Genomic DNA, 11,077 nt, shown 5'->3' on the forward strand with positions numbered 1-11,077 from the left:
AAGGTCTAGAGCGATATGTTTGTTGGCTCGTAAAAGCGTGTCGGGTGTTACCAATACGTAGTGTAAACCCATTCAAAGGGAAACCACGGACGGTGGTAGATCTTCCATGTTATCATAAAAATAAGTTGCCAAACACGGGAGTATGTCCGCTCGGGTGTAGAATGAGAGAGTTCCATCCAACTTGAGTGATGTAGTCTCACGAAAAGATGTCCATATTGGGAGAATTGACAAAGAATGGAAAGATTGTTCTGGAATCATCTTTGGAGCTTCCATTGTGTGAAAAAAAAATGTGACCTGTTTAGACAAGGATAAACAAATATTAGAGCATGATGAGAATAATTAAGTAAAAACAAATTACCATACGAAAATTAAAAACTAGAAAGTAGATGATAAATAATATAAAATTGCAAAATTTAAATGGTTTTATTGGCCCAAGTAACGTCGAGGATCCTTTTGTGGGAGGGATCTGTTTATAAGATTTTCTATGCCGTCAATCCGTCTGCTTGCACTGTTGCAACATTTTGCTTCTGTAAATGCGGTAAATCTCGGCGTGGTTCTCCATTATGAGAGTGTGATTTGCCAAGAATTGGTTGTGGCTGTGCAAGAATTGTGCTTGTTCCTCTTCATTTATTGTCCGCAGATCCTGAAATTCAAGAAGGCTGGTGATAATAATGTTCTGACGTTTGAATAATGTCATTAGTCCTTGTTGAATTAAGCGAAGCCCTTCCATGGGATTAAATACGTTGCATAATGCATTTTCATGAAAGATGTTGTCGGTGGAACAATCTTCGTTGGTACCTGCACCGACATGGTTCTTTGCAACGTCGGGGTTCCAGAATCCGTTCCTACATACTGAGTGAATGGTAAGAATGTTAGATGTTCGAAGAGGTGTGTGAGGAGAAGTACTCGAAAAACCCCAATGTATCATGATAAGTGTCACAATGGTTGGTAAAGGGGCTGCCTTTTTCCGCACGCGATCGCATTCGGAGAAATTTAATAATGCAAAAATCATTGCAGTTAGTCTGCAACACCCGAGTAAATGGAGGAGTGGTTTGTTTTTCAGAAGTCTTAGATGTGCCTAGGACATTATGAGCTACCCATTGGATCACAGATAATTGGTTCTTTTGTAAAGATCGCCCGATAAACAATACGGTTTTCGGTTGTATTAGCGTGAAGGATAGTTGCAAACATCGGATGCGGATATTATTGAAAGGTGAATCTGAAGGTGTACTCCTTGGTTTGTAATAGGAATTTGAAGTACCTCAGAGATGATTTCCATAGTCAATTCATGCTCGCATCCGTTAGCACGGACAAAGAATTGTCCGTTTTGGAAATAACCGCTTTTATAAAATAACAAGACTAATTCTCTGGAATAAAATGTTTGTTTATGGTGTAAAAGAGGGTACCATCCTCGACGTAATATTTCAGTGTCAAAAAAGGGATGAAAAAGGCCATTTTGAAAATTTTCCATAAAATTTTGCTCGAACCTAAACTTCGAAAGTGAGGGCCATTAGAGATGGAGTGGTGAAAAATTATTTTGGAAAAGGGAAGTTAAATTTTTGAGGTGTCTATCATTGGTATAAATAGGCACCCATCCGAAAAAATGTAAAAGATACGTTTCGAGGTGTCCGCAGGGGTAGTTAGACCACGTGTATCTTCTAAGATATCTTAAAAAGTAGATGAAGTGTGGATGAGAAGAATGGGGCATGTGACAAGTAGTGCCCCCTTTGTTTTTTTTTTTTTTTTTTTTTTTTTTTTTTTTTAAACGTAAGTAGAAGGACAAGGAAAATGTAGATATACTATCACAATAGGATATAAGAACGTACAATGGTATGGAAACACAACATAATAATACGATGACTTAACTACAAACCTAAATATTAGATAGAACTATATGCCACATTAACAACATGACTATAATAAAACAACCGAGCATGAAAACTTGAGTAGCATATTCAAGCTACTGTTGCTCAAACTTTTCTAGTGCATCCATGAATCTTGAGCTTGGAGTGATCTAAAAACGGTTTTTAGAATAAGAAGTGTAGAGGGAAGAATATGAAATGAGTGAATATGGAGGAAGAGTTGAACTTATTTATAGATAGAAAATTGCCGTTTTCTGACCGTTTTCTAGATGTGGTCATGACCGTTTTCTGACCGTTTTTTAGATGTGGTTCATGATCGTTTTCTGACCGTTTTTTGATGCGTTTTCATTATCGGTTTCTGAACGTGTTAGTTACATTAAAATTTGTTGTTTAAGTATGACATGTGAAATATATTTATATATATATGTATATAATTTATTATTACCAATATATGTTCCTACCTATATACTATTAGATATAGCTAATATATCAAGATAAAAATATTTAGGAACCATATACTATTAAGCTAGAAAATGCAAACACGTAAATAAAATATCTGATATAAATATTATACAAGACCAGAAAAAAAAATAAATCTAGCTACTGATGATCCTCACGGTCTTTGTAGCGAGAATCCTCGGGGGCGCGCGGAAGAAGAACCCGGGGAGTCCTGCGACGTCGTGCGATCTGAGCTCTCGTGGAGGCTAACTGCTCTGGATATCACCAAGAGTATCCATCACGAGCTGAAATCGATCTTTGGCTCGCCATGAACATTCGCTGAAACCGGTTACGGCGAGTAAGCATCTTATCTGAAAATGCGATCATGGAGAGGCTCTCATTTCCTGCTGGAATTCACCCATCTTGTCATCATCGACTCATGGCGAGTGGTCATATCTGTCCTTAACTTCGCCCTAAGGTGCGTCTCATCGATACTGGCGAGTGTACATGTCTCGACCACCGGGTTCCTTTGACGTAGGGCCTCTATGGGTTGGGTGATCTTACTCATGGCAGTCTCATCAAAGTATGGTGGGTGAGAGGATCCTACGCTAAGCGTGCTTTCGGCAGCCCTAGGTCTTTGTGGGTTCCCAAAAGGGTCTTGTATGCATTTCTTAAAGACCAACATATTCTCATATTGTGGTATAGGGAGTAAAGGGGGTGTGGCGAGAAATCCCAGATTAATCATGACTTTGCGTTACTAGAGCGGCAAGGGGGGCTGACCTAAGAGTGGCATGTGTGATAATATCAAAAGAAAGGTAACGATCACAGAAGTTACCCTTTCGCTCTGGAGGATCGAGAAGGTGGAGGAAGGTCTTGTTGATGTCGGAAGGCTTTGAGGTGCCAATGGCGTTCAGTCCCAGCCATTGAGTTCTTGCTAGCTTTGGTTTAAATTCGCGCGTCGAAATACGTCCAGCGCATTTCCGTCGATGTTTACTCTCTCCCTCGATAAAGCGTGTCGAGCATTAGGTCGTAAGTCCGTGGGTACACGAACTGCTTCTTGCCGAAGTCGATGACGTGGGTCGACCCGGTGGAATGCCCGTGATCGGGAGAGCAACAACACGGTGTGACCGTGGCGCACACACCCTCGGCGGTGACCCAAAAATGGTCGCCATTAAAGCTTCCATTGTCGTAGAATATCATCACCAAATCCTTAGAATAAAGCCCTCCATTGGCATATAACAAACTCTCCCATCCTCTAGAGTGAATTTCGTGATCAAAGAATGGAGCAAACATCCCGTTTTCAAACAAATTTTCAAAAAAAATTTCCACACAAATCCGTCTATTTCCAGCCATTGCTGATCTAAAAGGGAGGATGGCTATTGATTATTGATGAGGGGGAGAATTGGGATGATCTGACGGAAGGAAATCTTGATCGGAGCTATGCGGGTCTCGCGCGAGACCTGGTTTTAGTGTGGGCTTTGTCGTCGCGAGAGACCGATTCGAGAGGGGCAAGATCCGGTTTTAGGAAGGCGAATCGTGGATTTGTGACGCGTGTGATCGGGTATTTTGGGTTTAAATGGACCGAGAAATCGATATTTGGGTTGGGCCAAAAAATTTCTCGAAGCCCAAATCAAGCCTAAAAAGCCCGATTTAAACCTAAAAATCTAAATGCCTACCCCCGACTTCGTTTGGACTCGAATTGGGCCGAATGAGATATCGAAAAATGATCGGCACGAAAAATTCTATCTAATAATTGTATGAGTCATTTTTTTTTTTTTTTTTTTTTTTTTTTTAAGAGAAGGAAAGTGTAAAGGTTTTATTTACATACAAAGGGAGATATCGTGAAAAACACTTTGGATGTCGGAGAGTCACCATCTTAAATCATAGACAATTGTCATGTCGGCTCTGGAGCAAACCCAATCCGCCCCGGTGTGGCTTCACCTCTATGTATTATGGGGTAGGGCGGGGCGGTACCATCCTAGACCCGTGCGCGCTACGATCTAATAAAATTGCCCCTTTTACATACGGCTATCCTCAAACCGCCCCAAAGGGACTCAAAGTAACCAATTCTAGGGTTGGTGCGGTGGAATCCATTGCCCGTTTGTGTTCCAAGTATGCAACATCGAGGTTTAACACGAATCCCTTGTGAAAAACTTAATGCAAAGGGAAAAGGTAACAAAATAAACATATTTACAAGGTGAGTCTTTTAACGTCAGATCCTCAAGACGAATCGAAGTCTTTTAACGTCGATTCTCAAGGCGAATCCCATCCTGTGGGAGAAGCGGCGGCGGCGAAGATTATCTGCGCGGTGGTGTTAGACAAAAGTATACCTTAAAGCTGGCTAGTATCGGATAGGAAGTCGGGCCTAGGCGAGGAAGGGTGTTGGCAATGCATACACCAGCCCATCCTTCAAGCGCGTTGTTTACGAGCAAAAGAACTACGACCATTTCCTATTAAGTGATGAGTGAGACTTACACCAAAATGATTAGCTGAAGTTAGCGAGGTAGAGAGTAGAAAAGGGAAGAGAAGGAAGGAGGTGAAATTTTAGGTACCCATCGTTTTTACCGAAAAGCACGTTTGCTTTCGTGTTCTGAGAAGACATTTATACTCGGTTCAAAAAGAGTTTTCGTGGACTAAGGTTCGGCTTACAACCACACACTTCAAAGAACTTTGGAGATCATAAGATAGAAGATGGCCCGGCTACCAAAAATGGCATACCCTCTATAGAAACAAGATTGAGTACGCCAAATGAAACATCTAGTCGATTGTAAACCTGGATTACGAAGAAGAGTCCGTTCAACATCGGTGGCGTAATTCGTGGTAATGTTTTAGGCGTTGTCAATTGACTTGAAATTATTTGTTATCTTTTGGATTAAGCAAAGAGATTGCCCCATAATGTTTCACGGTGACAATGATGAAAGGACCGGACCATCGTGTTTTCAATTTACGGGGAAAGATGTGTAATCACGGGTTATCTGATAAAACTTTTTGGCCAATTTTGAAATCCTTACATAAAATGTGCTTGTCGTGCACTCTTTTCATATTAGCTTTGTAGGATTTGAGAGATCATAAGCATCACTCGAATCTCCTCCATTTCATTTTAATTGCAGTTTTAAGCTTCGCCTGCCCCTCGATGATATTGTAATTGAGGCTTTTGATGGCCCAAGAGGCACGGTGCTCAAGTTATTTGGCGGATGACAAGGTTTTCCAAAAACAATGCGGTAAGGAGACATCCCTATAGGTGTAAAAATCTTTTCGGTATGCCCACAAGGCATCCGAGAAGCGGAGAGACGATCCTTTCTTGATGGGTTGGCGGTTTTTCTCCAAAATAGACTTTATCTCTGTTGGAGACTTCCACTTGGCTTTCGTTTGTGGGTGGTATGGAGTAGCAACCTTGTGAGTAACTCCATATTTCTTCATTAAAACCCAAAAATTTTGTTACAAAAATGTGTACCCCTATCAGCGATGATAGCTTTGGGAACACCAAAGCGAGAAAATGTTTTTTTTACAAATCTCCACGGCAGTCTTATGGTCATTTGAGCGACATCGCGAAAGTGCCTCAATCCATTTGGACACATAGTCTGGCGACTAAAATGTATAGAAAAACCTTGAGAAATAGGGAAGGGTCCCATAAAATCAATGCCCCAAACATAAAAATTTTCCACAATCAAGATAGGATTTAGGGGCATCATATTTCGTTTGGTAATTCGACCTAGGTGTTGACAACGAATGCAAGCTACGCAATGTTAGGTGTGCATCGCGAAAAAGGGTAGGCCAGTAAAACCACATTGTAACACCTTGGCGCAGTTTTTCTTTCCACTGAAATGACCTCCAAGATTGTTCATGGCAAAAGGATAATCGTCGGTGTGTTCCCAATCGGGAATGCAGCGGCGACGAATGAGTTGGTCGGAACAATACTTAAAGTGGTAGGGTTCATCGAAATAATATTTTTCTGAGTGGATAAGAACTTTTATGATTAGGGCGTGACCAAAAGGAGGGACTTCCTCGGTAACTAGGTAGTTAACGATATCCGCGTACCATGGAGATGAAAAAATAGAGTACAAAGTATTAGATGCGGGAAGGAATCACCCGATACCCCGAGAATCACTATCGATGTCACCAACCGGCCTTGATAAATGGTCGGCTCACGACATTTTCGGTTCCTTTCTTGTCTTTGATTTCGGGGGTGAATTCTTGTAAGAGAAGGATCAGTGGAACAATCGTTGTTTTCGTCCTTTTCGCGAAGTAAGTACCGAAATGCGGCATGGTCGATATATATACTATGGTCGATGTTCCAACTAGGTAGGCGAAACTTATCAAAGCATAGACAACAAGCTAGGAACTCTTTTCGGTTGTGGTATAATTACGTTGGCGTCGTTAAGAGTTTTACTAAGCGTAGTAAATGACAACGGGTTTTGTCGTCCGCGTCGTTGGCCTATACGGCACCAATAGCAAAGTCGCTAGCGTCACACATTAGTTCGAATGGTTGAGACCAATCGGGGGTTGAATGATAAGGCGGTAGTCGAGGCGGTTTTAGAGTATCAAAAGCTTGTTTGCAATTGAAATTGAAGTCGAATCTGCATCCTTAAGCGGGAGATTGGTTAAAGGTCGAGCAACTTTAGAAAAATCATGAATGAATCTCTGTAAAACCAGTGGCCTAAAAAGGCGCGGATATCGGCTATGCGTGGGAAAGGTAGCGAAGAAATTTTAACAATTTTAGCTTTATCAACCTCTATCCGTCTTTTGAAACAATATGACCTAGAACAAGTCATTTGGTAACCATGAAATGACACTTCTCCCAATTGAGTACCATTTTTTTCTCTTACGCAGCGTTAATACTTTAGAAAGGTTGGATAAGCGATTCGTCAAAGGAATTTCCGTAAATGGAAAAGTCGTCCATGAAAACTTCCATATAACGTTCCACCATATCACTAAAAATGTGAAGCATGCGGCGTTGGAAAGTGCACGGGGCATTACAAGGACCAAAAGGCATTCGATGCGTATGCAAAAGGTTCAAAGGGACACGTGAAAGTTGTCTTTTCTTGATCGGTGGGATCAATGACAATTTGGAAGTATCATCCGGAATAGCCATCAAAAAACAGTAGTAGGCATGACCGGCTAAGCGTTCTAGCATCCGGTCAATGAATGGGAGAGGAAGTGATCTTTATGGGTTACGGCATTAAGTTTTGCGATAGTCAATGCAAATTTTCCATTTCAAAGGAATGCGAGTGGAGATGCACTCACCACTTTCATTTTACACAACTTGAATTTGGACTTTTTGGGAACAAGCGTGGACGGGACTAACCGATCACTATCGAGATAGGGTATATGATACCGCATCAAGTAAAAGTAGAACTTCCTCTCTCACTACTTCCTTCATGGCGGGATTAAAGGCGTTGTGGTTCTCGTGATGTCTTTGTGCCGTCATCAAGATGTATCACGATCGTGCATATGCTAGGGTCTATTCCTTTGATATCATCTAAGGACCATCCGATAAGCGGGCGGTGTTCCACGAATGACATGAATCAAAGCGTGTCTCTTCGCCGTGCGTAGTCAAGTGAGTAGAAATTATTATAGGGTGACTACCATCGGGATCGAGATATGCGTACTTCAAATCGGGGGTAGAGGTTTTAAATCCGGAGTTGGAGGATTGGGGATCAAGGATTCGTGAGGGATCATCTCTTCAATGGAAAAAGCGAATCGGTTCTTACGAATTAGTTTGTACCGAAGCATTAGGGTCAAATAGTGGTGCGACTCTAATAATGCATGGACATCCCTTATGTATGAGTCATCGTCAAACTCGGATTATCAAAAGAAAGAAATTGGTGTATCGATGCGGGGAAAAGAGTTTGTGAAATAATCATGTTCGGACTATCAACCAAGCTAATCTCGCCCTCCATTATAGGATCGGGAAACTGTTTCATTAATTTGAACACGTTGAGTTAAATGAGAAAAGGTTCGAAAGACAATGTCATTGAACCGTCCGACAATTTATGAGGCGTTGGCGGTTGCAGAGGAAAGGGCGTCCCAAGATGATAGGGATGGAGTCACGGGCTACCGATTATCTAGAATGACAAAATCAAGCTGGATAGTAAAATCTTGGACCTTTACTATAGCGTTCTCTACTATGCCTTTTGGGTACTTAATGGAAGCGATCCGCGAGTTGCGAGAGTCATATTGGTAGGTTTCAATTCATGAAGACCTAAGCTGCTTAAATAAGTAGTAGGGAAGTAGGTTAACAACGGCACCTAGGTCTAAAAGCGCGATGGCGGTATACTTGTCATGGCGTGCGCATGGTACGGTTAATCGACACGGGTCCTGTACTTTACCACACCATTGGTAGTGGTAATCGAGGGAAACTGCTAAGTGAGGGCGGCTTGTTGAGGAGGTACATTCATACGTCGTTTGGTGGTGCACATGTCCTTCAAAAACTTGGCATGCTTGGGCAAATGCTTTAAGCATCTAGGAAAGGTAAGTTTATGGTCAAATTTTTGAAGGTTTCGCGGATCTCATCAAAATGTTAAGTCATGTTTGTTCTTTACCAAGCGGGCAGGGAATGGAGTTTTTGGACGGAATCGTACAAGGATCAATATTATCTTTTCCTAGGGGCGTAGGTGTAGATTTTGATGGTACAACTTCGTCCGTTATAGGTTTGCGAGGTAGGAGTTGGAAGGGCGTTAGTCGTGGCTTCCGTCGATTCCTCGTCGGCATCATATATATATTATTGTCGATGGTTCGGCGGAAGCGAAGAGTGGTAATGGCATTTACCTCACCACGACTTGGATTACTAGGTCTGGTGCATTGTTGAGTTCAAAGGCAGTGTTTGTAGGCTTAGGGTTTGGAACTGCTTGGCTAGGGAACACGCCCTTTTGACTTTTATCCTGAGCTAACAGCTGAAGAGACTGTTGGATAGAAGCTAGGATTTGATTCTGTTGATTCATGTATGTTAGGAAAGTTTCAGCCGTTTTATCGGCTGTGGATTATACCAAAGGGAGCGGCAGGAACTAGTTCACGGTTATTATTCACGGGTTGATTTTGGTAGCCATATCCTTGGTTAGCGGGAACAAGGTTGTGGTTGTTTTGGTATCCCATATATTTGCGTTATTGGGAAAATTACTTTGCCCCTTGCTGAAATTGTGGAGGATTTCCTTGGCGATAGGAATTGTAGTTCGCGGGGTGGTCGTCTGAGGACGCGTTGTTGCCACTGAAGGAGCTTGTTGTTGGACGGGGGTGCCCAAGCTAAATTCGGATGTTGTCGCCAAAGGTGCATTAGGGATGTTGAAAGCACAAGCCTCTTGAAGGTTGGGGAGGACACTTTCGTATACCAAAAGGACAATAAGAATCGGGTGCTTTCGGGACTTAAACAAAAGGGCATGGGGAAGCGTTGGCGGCCATGACTGTTTGGGTTTTGTTCATTTACTTGTACCGAAAGAGCATCAACCTTTTTGTTTAGGGACTTCGATTAAAGTTTTAATTCGGATCGGGTTTGACCTCAAACATAGGCGTAACTTTGGTAGGAGTGTGTTTAGAAGATCTAGAAGAATCGGTGTTTCCCCGATGGGTGCCATTGAGGCTGTTTCTCTCAAGAAAAGTGTATGCTTGATGGCGCCCTTGTCCATGAAACAACCGCCGTTCATGATATCTAATGTTTCCTTTTGATGGTCGGAGAGACCATTAAAGAATGAAACGGACTAATCTGGCGGTGTCGAGTTGATGATGGGGACATTAGAAGTAGATCGATAAATCTGCTCCACGCTTCGAAAAGGATTCACAGGGGTCTTTGGCGAAAGAATTGAATCTTTTGAAGCATTTCTGTAGTTTTCTTCGAGTATAGAACTTTATCATGAATGCTTGAACAAGTTTGGCCCATGTGTCAATGGATTGCGGGCGCTTGTCCGGCGAGCCAAGCGGAAGCTTTATCGGCTAAGGTGAAGGGAAACAACCTAAGCAAGACTTGTTCGTTGGTAGCGGTCGGATGGCGGAAAGTGGTGACTACTTGTTGCATCCGGCGAAGATGATTATACGTTTTTCATGGTCTAAACCATGGTAAGCAGGTAACAAACCGAAAATGTTTGGCGGAATACGAAAATCACCTACAATCGCGATCGAGTTTAATGCGGGAAGCGAGTCCTTCCTATAGGCGATATAGAAATCGAAAGGGGTTTCTCATTGTGAGATTTTCCTCGACCATAATTAAAGGAGATAATGGAAAGCGGAGATGTTTGACGAGGTTGATTCACGGAGGAGGAACTATGCCTAGGAGATAACATAAAGCAGTTGTTTCTTGTATTTTCGGCGATGATATGTAACTTTTAATTCCTTATGTTTACCGGACCGTAGTCTCATACAAATATGAATTTTAATTTAGTGCTCATAAAGGAGCGAATAATGGTGAAGGTTTTAGAAGTTAGGAAGGAGGGAGTTGAAACCGCGTCTTCTGAAGCTGTTGCTAACTTCGGCGGGGAAGCTAGGATAGCGATGTGAATATTCTAAAGACCAGGTTACGAGAGAGAATTGAGGGAGGTTGTTCGTGCTTTAGCACGTTTTTTAATTTTTTTTTTTTTTTTTTTTTTCAAGTTTCCTAGGCAGCGATGGAATAGGATGATTTATGATGGTGTATTATGCGGGGTGTTATTAAGATGATTTAGATGAAATTTTTTTTTAATTACTATGATTTTTTTTTTTTTATTTTTTATTTTTTTATTATTTTAATTTTACGTAATTAGTGTATTATGGAGGCGTGATTACGAAATATGCAATTAAAAGCGATAGATGCC

This window comes from Coptis chinensis, chromosome 4 (assembly GCF_015680905.1).
Source record: "Coptis chinensis isolate HL-2020 chromosome 4, ASM1568090v1, whole genome shotgun sequence".
Lineage (NCBI taxonomy): Eukaryota > Viridiplantae > Streptophyta > Magnoliopsida > Ranunculales > Ranunculaceae > Coptis > Coptis chinensis.